Source organism: Melospiza georgiana, chromosome 1, assembly GCF_028018845.1.
Source record: "Melospiza georgiana isolate bMelGeo1 chromosome 1, bMelGeo1.pri, whole genome shotgun sequence".
Lineage (NCBI taxonomy): Eukaryota > Metazoa > Chordata > Aves > Passeriformes > Passerellidae > Melospiza > Melospiza georgiana.
This window is the reverse complement of record NC_080430.1, coordinates 45467540-45480754: the sequence shown is the minus strand read 5'-3', so window position 1 is coordinate 45480754 and position 13215 is coordinate 45467540. Positions and strand designations below refer to the sequence as shown.

The 13215-nt window shown below is 39.3% G+C and overlaps 1 protein-coding gene across 2 annotated transcripts in view; it reads left to right on the top strand.

Annotated features, from left to right (window-relative positions):
* The window catches only part of TRAK1 (trafficking kinesin protein 1), a 126629-nt gene that overhangs the window by 31910 nt on the left and 81504 nt on the right, over nucleotides 1-13215 (top strand). The window lies entirely within an intron of this gene.

Genomic DNA, 13215 nt, shown 5'->3' with positions numbered 1-13215 from the left:
GAATGAACACAACATAAAGATTGAGGAAGAATGGAAGTCTATGAAATGGCACTATTATGGAAAAGTTTTTTGAGAATTTGAAAATAAAAAAAAAAAAACACCAAAACCCCCAAAGTGTACTGCCAGTTCTTAAGTGATCTATTATCTGTGTCTGAACTTGTTTTACTTTGTTCTTTCCTACCTCACTGTAGATTTAGCATGAATTATCAGAAATCAGTGGGAGCTGTAAAATACCCTTCTATTCCATATCAGCATGACTGTATGAACACTAATTTAGCAGTAGGATTCTGTGGGAGACCATATTGGGTGTATGCTGTGGCGGTTGCTTGGCGTTTCATGGTCTGTTCTGGCAGCACCGGTCTCTTCTCTGACCCATCTGGCATACTGTGCCAGTGATCTTAGCCTAGAAAGTTGTGGATCCGAGTCAAGCTGCTGACCTTTCCTCCTGCTTATTAATAAACCTTCCTGTTTCTCCTGCAGTCAGTGTATGGAGCAGGGCTGGGGAAGAGCATTTCAGCAGGGTCTGGCTGTGCCGAGAAGGTGGCGGCGTGCCTTTCTCGGGTTGCACAGAGACACCTGGGGCTGGGGCTGGGGCTGGGGCTGTGCTGGCAGCTGCTCTGGGTGTTGGTGCCTGGGGAGTCTGCACGGAGCAGCAGCTTTGAAGAAAGGGCACAAGTGGTGGAACTGCAAACCTACCACAGAAATCTGTTAAAAGAGAGAGAGGTCAAGGAAAGTTCTGGTGCAACTCTTCACTGCCGACACATTCACCCCAGAGGGGCTGTGCTAGACTGACTGCTCCTTGAAAGCTGGCTGCCTGTCTAAACTGCAGGACAGTGGCTTATTTTGGCCTTGACCTGTCAGTTGCTGGTGTTGGTGGTGATGGAAGTTTACAAGGGTATTACTGCTAGGCTTGAGTCATGGGAAACTTGTCTGTGCTTCCTGTTTTGGCCATGGAGATTCCAACCTAATGATGAATATCAATAGGGTTTTTTTATTCAATAATGTAAATTAGGTATGTACATTCTATTTATTCTTCCTGTTCTGTTTCCATGGTGAGGGACAGGTGTGTGAAAACTGAGTCATGGGACCTTACAGAGACATTAAAGTGCAGAAAAGAGAAATGTAATACTGTAAAGAGAAGGTTTTAAAGAGATGGCAGAATGTTTCACTGGGAAGAACAGAAAATGGTTCGTGGCGGAAATTGAGGGTCTTGCTGAGCCCTGTGTTTGGTACAGGTGAATAAACAGTGCATTCCTGAAAACCATGTCTGGATCCAGAACAGCAAGGGATGTAAGGGTGGGCTAGTGTAGCCATATCTCTACTATGCACTAGGAATAGCTACAATATTTAATTCCATGTATCCTGGTACAGGAAATATCGCAATTTTCACTTTAGAATACAGTCTTGTGTTTTGTTTGAACTGCATGAAATGTCTGGACTGCTATGTTCTTCTGACCAAAGGCCTGACCAAGATTTTGTTTAACAAAAGCTGAACCTTATTTGCATGGGGCAAATAGCTCAGAGATCTTTGCCATTATTTGGCATACTTTTTAATGTTACTTCAGCATTTCTTACTGAAAATTTTGCTTGAGCCCAAACCCCCAGGCAGATACACTGTAATATTTTACCTTGCTTATGGTTAAAGCATGGCTAAATTTAAATCAAAAGTTTTTCTACATAAACTGTAAAACAAGTTAAGTAGAATGAGTTCATTTCAGGGAAGTCAATGACTACGCAGAATATAAAAGTATTTTTCTAAAATTTCTCTCTTTTAATTATGTGATATGGAGTCCTTTCTACACAAGTTCATTTTTTCCTTCTGCCACATTAAGTTTCAAGGAATTTCTCTCCAGACCTTCTTCAATAGCAAGGAAAGCTTCATATTCTCTCTTGACAGTAAAAGAGATATGATAAAGCTTTGAGTTCTGCTGTAAGAACCTACTGGACAGAGAACTGAAAATTAATGAAGGCTTAAATAATGAAATTGAGGGTATGCTGTCTCCAAGCACTTTTTAATGTTACTGGTTTCAGTTGTCAAATCTTGGATTCTTTTAAACTTTTTTAGCTCAAATAAGAGTTTATATATCAAACGAGCAACATACACAGGGAATTTAAGAGCAGGTGGAGAGATCTGTTCCTTTCAGGAAATCATGTGTTTATATTAAGCATTGTACTTGTGGGCCTTGCTTTCCATTCTACCTGTTGCTCTTGGAATCTGATTCTTCCACAACTCTCTTGACAGAAACTCATTTCTTCATGCACAAACAAAAAAAGTGAGTGTTTCAAGTAGACAGACTATTACTTTGACTTTGGTGATACTTTCCTATGATCTCAAAATGTATCATCATCTTCAAATATAACCATGGGTACTTAAAACCCATGTTCCAGTCTTATTACAGTTATTTTGAAAAAACTGGGTATTGGGAATGATAACTTCCCTTGTGCTAGAGTATGTATGAGTCAGGGGAAATGAATTCTGATTGTGGTTCTGAGGCTGATAGGACCACTGCTCTGCCAAGTTAGGTCATGAAAAAACATTTTGAAGGAAGACATTTCTAGGCATCATAATACTTGTTTTGAGAGAGGCTTTCTTTTAAACTGCAGATGGGCAACATTAGTGACTTTTAAAATATTTTTCAACTGAATAAAGAAGTGCTTCAAATGCTGAGCTTTCCAACCTTGTAAAGCTAACTTGTTGTTCTCTCCACTTTTACATTTAACATGTCTCTGTAATAGTTTACTGAATTGGTTCAATTTCTTTTATTGCCCAAGCAAGGGTTGCTTTTGATACTGTAGTGAAAAGTTCCACTTTCAGAGAAATTTCAGTCTTGGCACCAAGAATAAAATCCTTAACATATAAGAAAAAGATTTGTCTAATAACTGTTTTCCTCATGGAAAGCTGCCTGGGTTGCTTGCCTGAAGCTGTTGGTAGACTCCGAATGCTTTCTGGCTGGGTGCTAAGATACAAATAAGTCGCAAGGCATAAGTGGGGAACTGAATTGGCTGACGGTAGAGCAGGTCAGTTGTCTAGTGCACTTACAATAGTTTTCAGTCTCAACAGAGAATTCCAGTTGAGCCGGAGCTGTCAGGGGGCAGTTGGATCCAGCGCTTTCTTACTGCCTGTGCCATGAATCTGCTAAGTGAGGTTCAGTGTCCAGGACTATCTGTTGTGTGTTTTGGAGAACATGTACGTGCACACAGGAATTTATCTAAGGACAGCTTCAGAAAGTGCCTTGTCTAATGGTTATCACAAGTATTTTCCAAAGTCAGTTTCCAAATGGTCTAGAACCATTTGATCCATCTGCATTGAGTGAACCCAAATTTCTGGTTTTGTGGTTCTTTGGGGAAAGCCACAATGCAGGATTTCAGCTTCAGTCTGTATCTAAGTAAGACAGTCTGCAAATGAAGGAAAAACTGAGCTTGTATTGTATTTAATTTGTATTTATACCTCCTAGCTTAAGCTCTTCTGTAGTTCTCCCCTGTAAGGAGACTTTTTTCTCTTTTGATTTGTTTGGAGATAGTTGGTGTTTTTGTGTGTGTGTAAAGACTGTATCACAGCTTTGCCCTTACCATCTTCATGTTAATGCCCTTGAATTCTAAAAAACTCTGTTTTAAAATCTTTGCTTGTGTGGCTTTGACTTTAATGGCACTAAGCCATGGATAATTGGCTCAGTTTCCTAAAATTCCACAGCCTGTTGTTAGGATAAACATTTCTAGGTTCCCAAGAACACAGACACATGTATATCGTAATACACTGATTATACAGAGCAACTTTTAAACAACAAAATCTTATTTTCCTATTTTATTCTTGTTTTCACACAAGCATCAGAAGCAGAAAAATGACGTGACAGAAGTTCATTTAAGATTTTTAAACGACTACATTTAAGATATTTAAACTACAATGTAGCCTTTTGAGAAGGGCTGTGAAATGGGGTGTTTTTGCTGTAGCTATTAGCCCCAAGAGGAGCTGGAGGGAAGCAGTCCTGCATGGAATGGGGTGTGTTGAGATGTACCCTCATTAGTCAGGGACACATGTCTCAGTTGCTGGGAAGGCCGTGTGACCAAGGCTTTGGTACAAGGCCCTGGATTGTTGGTTGTTCAGGAACTTGTGGTCTTGTTGTGTCACTCCCCAACAATGGTACCTAAAGGGGCTTGTAAGGTTCAGATATCACCGAGTGTTGGAGTTGTGGCTTTCTCTGGGCTGAAGAGGGCTGTGATCTGCATTCCCCCCAGCCCAGAGCTTTAGAGAGGGGCTATATTTATAGAGCTTGTGACAGAGCTGTGTTCAGCTCACTCGTGTGCTCCCAAACACAACAGTGTATGGTTGAAAGCATTGCTCCCATACACACCTAATCAGAGATGGCAAAAGAAAATGGATATGAGGCCCAGGGATATTAACAGCCAGTTAAGAAATTGTGGGATAGGCTCTGAGGAACTCTGTGCACGTTCAGGATTGTAAGGCAACCTTGAAGAATGGTGGAGGCACTCACTGGATTGTGCCAGTTGCTTGAGCACGTGGGGAGGTTTGCTGCCAGGGAGTGAGGCAGGGCCAGTGATGCTAGTGAGCCAAAGCAGATCGACTTAGCATCTTACTCAGAGCAGGAATTGGTGGTCTGACTGTCCTTGGAGGTAAGGTTCCCAGTAGTTGTCTCTGAAATTGCTTATAGCAGCAACAGGATATTTAAATGTCTCAATTTCTGGGGAAAAAAAAAAAAAAAAAGGATGTTCCTACTCAGCAGGTGGGGGTTTGATTGGTTTGTTGGTCTTATTTTTTAATAATTCTTTAATACAATTATTCAACTCCAAAGCAATCAACTCAATCTGAAAATAAACGGATAAGGACACAGGAGTTACAGTGTGTGGGTTTTGAGTTTTTTGAGTTTTGTGCTTGTTTTGTTGGGCTTTTTTTAGGGCAGTTTGCAAAGAATTTCATTCCTCTCATCCCTGCTCTCACTGACTGTGTGCAATAAGAAACAGTAAAGAAAAGCAGCAGTCTTGTGTTATATGAGATTTTGTGCAAATATTTTCAGAAGGTCAGCTATTGAAATTTGGAATAATGGCACTTTTTTCTAATCCTGTAAATCAGTATTTTTTAAAATTTATAGTGTACCAACTCCATGTAGACTCTTAGAAGTCATTGCAGAGGGTGAGAAATGAGAAATTCTTCCTGTAACAGGAGAAGAACAATAGTAATGCAAAACAAGATTAAAATTCCCCCCTCTCCCCCAGGTTTTAAACCATGATAAATATTTGGTTTGAGCCAGTCTATTCTTTGTTTAGAGTTACTTGACTAAAACTCTTGGCCCCGACTTGCTGGCAATTAGTTGTATTGTGTTTTTGATTAAACAGTGGTGTAGTGGTGGTGGGAAACCAACATACTAGCATGGTCTTTTGGCTGTCTTCCCCTGCTCTTTAGTGTTGCCCTGAGGAGGAGAGTATGGCTGGGCTGGCTCATCAGGGATTTAGCTTGGAATGGGAACAGATTTTAATTTGAATATCTTTACCTACTGCCTGCTGTCTTAGGCCCAGCCATTTTTCAGTGAGTTCTTGGGGGGGTTTTGTTTTGTTTCCCCTGTACAAGTAGCTAGTTCATGTTTGTGTAGTGCATTTGTGACTTCCTGCTCTGCTTCTGGGCAAGTGCTCCCACTGCTCCTTCCTGCAGATGGGAAGTGAGCTCATCATTCAGGAGCAGGGACAGTGGTGTTACCTCTGCAGTTCAGAGTTTGTGGTGATCGAACAGCTCTCCCCCACTAGCAGAAAAGCTGTAGCCAAAATGCTTATTTTGAAACCTTTGAGGTTTGTGGAGAAGTGAGGAGTTCCATTCTCTTGTGGTGTATAAATAAAGAGAACTTTTCATATTTTTGTTATCGCTGTTCCCACCCATATTATTTTAGGACCTGAGGTTTGCTGTTGATGTGGTCATTTTCCCCATACCTGAACTCTGACAAATCTTTGATACCTGCCCTTTTTGTAGTGGTACAAGGAGATATGCTGGCAGAGATGGTGTTTATGTACCAAAACGGATGGTCTTGTATTCTAATTTGTGTTCACTGTTTTTGAGGCTGGAGTCCATACTGAATATAACAGCAGCCTAATCCAAAATGATTAGGTGGGGTTTTTTTTGTTTTGTTTTGCTTTTTTTTAAGTCATAAGATCTTATTATCTTCAGCAAGTATTGGTCCATGCCTTTTGCACCCATTTCGTTCCTGAGTGAGCACCTTGCACACACATGAGTGTGAAAATAAAATATATGTTTGGGGTGTTTATGCTTTGCATTGCCATACCTCTGAGATTTGTTTTCTTTCTTCCTGAATTCCTTGCCTGCACCTGCAGTTCTCATACACTGTGCCTTAGCGGTAGTGGTGTTTGAACAGCTTTTCCTTTCCAAGGCAGGTACATGGCTGAAGATCTCCCTGCCAGGAGCATGAGGTGTTGCAGGAAAGGGAATGCACCATTTACATTTTTGCAGTTTTATTTGTTCACTGAGAGAGGAATATGGTGAGGAGAGCATGGTTTTTGGCCTATATTTAATAAAAGAAGAGAGGGCTGTAAAAAGCTCCCGGTGTAATGTGAGCCTTACAGAAGGAAGAGCTATTTATAGATCCCTGCAATATTTGCCTGAAGGAACTTGAGAGCAGAGTGGGGCAGTGTTACATAAAGCTGGGTGAGAGCACACTTGTGCCCTCACAGCTGTGAAGGTCAAAGCCAGGGCTTGTCTTACAGTAGGCTTCCACTCTCCCTTGCCCTGAGGGGAGAAGAGACTGATGGGCTTCTTCTGAAGGCCAAATCCTAGTGGTGAGAAACTTTGGTTTGTGGAGAGCAGTGGTGTGGTTTTCTTTTAAGAGGCTTATTATTTGTGATGTTTTCATTTCCTGTTTTTTGAGAAAACATGACTGACTTGACTGATGACTTAACTGTCAAATAAAGCTAAACAAGGTCACAGCAGCAGCTCTGGGTACCTTGAGAATGAGATTTCAAGCTGTACATGGTTATATTATGGTTTAAGCAGCTTTTTGGTTATTGTTGCTGCTATTCTGTCTTTTATTCTCATGTGGTGACTTTTTTATTCTAAATTAAATTACCATGCCACTGGCAGTTAACCAGGTATTGTTCTGGTTTTGGATGCCTTCATCAGCTTAGTACTTTGTGACTTGTTCATTAAGAGGCTTTATAAAAGTGATTTTAGAAACCCTTCAGATCTTCTGCTTGAGAACATTTTTTTTATAGTTTCACAGGCAGAAAAGCCTTTCTTCAGGAAGCATATACCTTGAGAAGATCCTTCATAGCATGTGGCATTAACATTGGGTGTTGACACTTTTCTGAAAGATTGCATTTGGCTAGGTTAAAGCATTCCTAACTCCACCATGAAGATGAAAAAAATCCAAAACTAACAAAAAGTCTGGAATATGATCTGAATGTACCATAAAGCTAGGAAACTTTAGCAAGTTTGATTAAAAGGACCTTGACTGCCTTTAAAACTTCGGATAAGGGTGTAGTCTGGACTTGTCCAAGATATATGTCCCTTTGGTTTTTACTGTAAAATTATTGGAACTCTTGTAGCATAAGAAATGCAGAATTATGTCAAGTGTTTGAAAGTAAATAAGGTGCTTCTCACATTCTATCACTCATCTATGATGCCTAGACTCTTTATGTCCCTTGAGTTAGGGGTTTTAACTAAGCAGTCAGCATTCTGCAAGTTCAAAAGGCAGCTTCTGAGCAGAAGCTAACAGTTTATAAACCATTAGCAGAAGCTAATGGTTTATAAGAGGGTATATACTACAGCACATAATTAAAACAGCTCAGTAAATTATTTGGGACCATATTCAGCCTTTATCTAAAAGTTAAACAGTGAATGTTTATGGGGTGTGTGTGTGTGTGTGTAAAATCCAGACCTTCTGGAAATGGTTATTTCTTCAAGGTCTTTCATGTATTTAAATGGAAAAAGGCATTTTGACTGGCTTTTGAACCCACCCACTTAGTGAAGAAATTGTTTTTAAATTAAAAAAGACAGATTTACAGATTCAAAATGTGTGTTATGAAAGAAATAAGAATTTGGATACTTAAAGCAATTCTAAGTTGCTTCAGTCGATTATTTTCACAAACAAGGGTAGGTGAGCATATTAATCTTGTTATATATGAGACAGACATATATAAAGACATACATAGCTTTGATTTGCTTCAGTGTCTACATGGAGCATTTTGCATCTGAAGAATTTTTTTTTTGGTGGGGGGTAGATAAGAACCTTGAGGATTCTTTTTAAACAGCTTGGTAAAACTTACCAGACTTAGTTTAAAACAGAGGTGCTTAGTAGATTTATAACATGATGCACAAAACAAGGAAGGATATTTCTGGTGGGACTCTTTCAAGTACATAAAAGGGTGGAATTTCCACATTCTAAAACCCTCTGATGTGTTTAAGCATAGTACTTAGTAAATGAGAATTAGTGAATTAGTTAATGAGAGTACACGATCAGGGCTCAGAAGCTCCAGGTGGATGTGAAGAGTAGAAAGCTCTCTCAATCCCTTGATATCTTGTGGTTCTGTCTAAATTAGCAAATACTTTGGTCAGTAGGAATGGGTAACTAGATCAAAACCCTGAAGCTTCATAAATCTTCATTACTGATTTGAAGGGGTTACTTTAGATTAAATTTAGCCTGTCACCTTGGGCTGAATGTCCCCTCTTGCCCATGCAGTTTGAAGCTTCTTGAAGGATAAAATTTAATAGGTACATGCCAGATGACTTGTCAGTGATGTAGCCCATGGGGCTACCTGAATTTTCATGTCTCTGTGAGACTGCAAGTAGCATTGAAGTGCATCTTGCAGCAGAGTTTTCAGATTCTTACTCAAAAGGGAATTGATTATATATATGTACCAGAGCTGTTATGCAAAACCAGCCAGCTCACAGTAAATGGTTTTGCTTCTTCTCTAAACCAAACAGCATAGTTGAATTACATATGAGAGTATGCATAGCAAAAGGATGACCTGGAAGATTTTAGTCAGATATTCTGGAAAGATATTTTTTCCCTCTGTTAAGGAAGTATTTCTTTAAATTGGCAGACATTCAGAGTGTCCCAGTTGCCATTTTAGACTATTGAATAAAAGCAGTATTGAATCACAAAATCTGAGCTGAATAATTAAAAATGGTTAAAGCTTAATAATCACCAAAGGGTGCAGTATGTGGGTCTGGGGTAGCACATTAGGAATTCCAGATGTTTTGTGACTACAGTAAATTGCTGTTACTACAACCCACGATGGTGGTTAGAATAATGTTGCAAAGTTATGGATAACCTACTCGGCTTTGCTGGGCTCTAGGTAAGCACATGGCTGAATATCTCTGTATCTTTTTTCTCCTTTTGATGGAGAAAGAAGGATTACTTAAAGTCATTTGAGTATTTAGATTCAGAGCTAAGTTGTGTTTAGTGCTGAATGCAGAAAACCTTCATCTCAAATGGCAGTGAAGTGGTTAGTTTTATTTTCTTGTATATGAAATTGGTAATGTATGAAACTCAACCCTTTCACCACAAAATAAACCCCAAAGAAAAAATGAACAAATTTCTTTTCATGTCCAGAACCCAGAAATGGCTGACTGTTGTGGAGATTTTTTTTTTTCCCACTGCCTCAAAACCATCAAATTTTGGCTGTTGTCTAATGTAAATGTGTCTGTTAGCTTTGAACTGCTTTGCTTAGACAACTGGCAAAGCTGGATTTTATTTTTTTTTTTTTAGTATGTGGAACACAGTGCTGACTAATCACAGCTCAGTTCCTGACTTGCCTTTTGTAATCTGGGCTGCCACAGGTACACTACAGTCTGTACCCAGTGTACTTCTTCATCAAGTCTTGGTTGCGTTGCAGTCATCGTCCAGTCCATTGTGTGGATGTACTACTAGATTGCAGAGTTGTTGGCTGTATGTAGAATTTAAGATTTTAACATAGTAATCATGCCAGTACTCTGTTTTAGGCATTCATTGGGTTAGACCAAAATCTGGGCATTCTTCGGAGGTGGTGTGCAGGGAGCAAGTCTTTGTGCTTGTTGATCTCTCTAACAAGGTGCAAGGTTGGAATGATTGCCTTTCAACAAACAACTGACATATTAGGTTTTTTTCAGAGTAGAACCTTTGTTAAAAAAGATATAGATGATAACTTCAGGGAATTTTACTCTTTCAGTTTTACACTGAAGGATTTTGTTCAAACATTCCAAATTAAATATTTCTTTAGTTCCACATCTGTCTATTGGCCTCAAACTTTCATTGTATTTAGACTGGGAGAAATGGCACAATACAGCCAATGGTCCAATGCAGCTTTTACCATACTGAGGCAAAAGCTGAATTATGTCATATTAGGTAGGAGATGAGTTACTTAAATCCTATATCCATGCAGCTGTTGACATACACAGTAGAAAGAATGAAATGTGTTGATTTTTCATTGAGAAAAATTATAATCTGATTTACAAACTCTTCGCTTGTTTGGATGTCAGATTAGGTACAAAACTACAATAATTATTTCTATCCTCATTTGTATCTCAGAAGGAGTGAATACCAAGGAGTTCAATAACAATTTGTACCATGTTTACAAATATTGTATGTGCAGGTGACACTGACTAAAGAATAATATTAATATTGTGTATTTTCTGGAAACACTAACTACCATGTTCATTTCTCTTTATGGCTGCTTTGACAATCTGGTAAATAGTGTTCAGTTGCAGTTTGTTTGTATTTTCTGCAATAGGAAGACTTCTACAGAAGTTTAAAGGACAAGTCTGCACTGCCTGGATTAGGTGGCAATATTTGCCTTGCAAGAGATGCCATGCAAACAGTGCCTCTGTAGGTTTCAGTATGGAAACTGAGGATATTTAATAAGTCTGAAAGGAAGCAGACACATTTATTCTGGCTTTCTTTCCTCCATGATACAAGGTTTTAAGATAAAGGCAAATTCTCTTCCTTAAACCTGAGCTTGACTTTCTCATGTAGATGCTCCATGTGTTTCTGCAGTAGACCAGGCAGACTGACTGTTGTGAATTTTGGAAGGTTTAGCTTTTGTTCCTCCTTTGTACTTTCAAGCTTATTTTCCTCTAGTTCCCATAAGTGCCAACAGTGAAACAGTTTGTGTAAAGGAAGAGCATTGATTACTTTTGTTTCTGGATGTGTATCTCTATTTACTCTTAACAGGGCCAAGTGTTGGGGTGGAGCTTTACAGGAGGGGGAGAACTGGTTCCATGGTACCTCAGTGGAGTGAATGTTAAGAGGTGAAACTCATTCAACACAAACTTCTAATGCAAATTGGAATGTTATGTTCTGGCCAAAAGTATTTTTTGGTGAGGATTGTGTGGGAGAGAGTCAGAAGTGGTAGTCAGGTATGTCAGATGTTGGATGTCATTTGTTCAGAAAAGTTACAAGATCTTAAATTCCCAGAACTCACATGAAGGCTGCAGACAAATCACACCTTGGTTATCAGTGTTATTTCATTCAGGAGTGCTGTTTTCTTACTGGCTTCCTGAGGTTGCTAAGGCAGGGCCTGGGAAGGAGGGAAGAGGAGGGCAAGAAAAGCTGAAAAGTTGTGTTGGAGCTTTTAGTTATTTAATCCTAGTCAAGGCCTTGTTCACAACAACAGACTTATCTAACAGTTTCCCAAAACAAATGTAATTCACAGATGTGTGGCAGCAGCTAGGACAAAATTGAACCTATCTAATCAGTCTGTGTATTTCCAGTACTTTTTCTTGTTTATAGCTTAAGCTGTTTCTATCTTCAGTGCAGAGGGGAAAAATGAGGTTAGCATTTTGATTCCAGCTTCATTTGAGCGTCTAATTTTTAATATCAGTAATCTCCCCCTAGTTATTTCTAAGGAGCCACTTGAAAAGGGACCATTTAAAAAGTAATCAGTACAAGTAACCCCATTGTTCTTTTCAGTATCTACTGTGATAGTGCAGGAATAATGGATGCTCTGCAGGGGAACCATAACACTTTCTGTTAAAGCACTCAAGTGAAACTTTCTCTTCCTGCAGCTGCCACAATGCAGTATCATTTTTATTGGGGTATGGTATAAATTATAATTTGATTTAGTGTGTTCCCTTAGCTGTTACAGTCCTTACAAAATACAGTTTTTGAGTCTCAGTGTGAGAAGTATTTCCAGGTTAAATGATACCATGCAGGAATATAAATGTATGTAATTGAGGAAAACTTAATGAAATGTTATTTTGTGTGTAAGGGTGTTTTTTCCAAGAGTTAATATTGCCCATCTGTTTACTAGTTACGGTGTTCTGATTTCAGTACAAGTGTATCCTTGTTTAGACCCTCTGAAAGGGGGAGAGAATTTTGGTTTTTTGTTCTTACACCCATGCTGAAGGTGAAAAACAAGTAGAGAAAAATGGTTCTGGTGCAGTGTTCCAGCTTTGTTGCAAGACTTTTTACTCCCAGAAGGTCTAAACACCTGATCTTTGTTTTGACAGTTTAGAGACTGATATTTGAGTCTTGCAGTGAGTTTCTAGAAATGCTGTCATGTTTTGTTGGAGCAGTAATGTTATTGGCTAGGAATGCCAGAAAACAAGTTGCCGAAATACTGAGTGTAACTTTAACAGCAAAGTAAATTATTTGGACATGTTCCAGAGATTAGAGAGAGCCTTTTTCACATAGAAATCTCAAGACAAGTCTTGTTCTGGTTCTCAGTGAAACACTGATCATAGCATGTTGCTGCACTTGCATATGGACTTACATCACATCTGGTCTTGCAAATCAGTGCATTTGTGTTTTCTTGCTGTCTGTCTTCCTGTTTTTCCCATGTTGTCTGAGTGTTCCTGTGTGGCTTGTTCTTCAGCTGCTGCTTATGCGTTGTAGCTATTACATATATAAAGTCTTTTAAGTCTTTTCTCAAAATTTTTTTTCTGCAATCCCATGATAATATTTTCCTTTCCTAGCAGTAGGGAGCATTTGCATCTTTCCTTAGACTGCTGATAACCAAAGGCAGTACTACACCATCAGTTTTTGCAGTGCCTTTAGCTCCTTAAACAAAATGTTTGCTTAAGTTCTGGGAGACCTTCTCTGGCCAATTCCATCTTGCTGAGGGCATCAGTATCCAGCATGGAGGGACTTCATTCCCAGTTTGAGACTGAGGCACTGGGGAGCAGCAGCATGGTCACTCCTTTAACCCAGGGCACCTTGAATTTTGTTTCCTGTGTTCTCTGTAAAGGGCACTAGAGATGCCAGCTGCCAGTCTGTCAGTGAG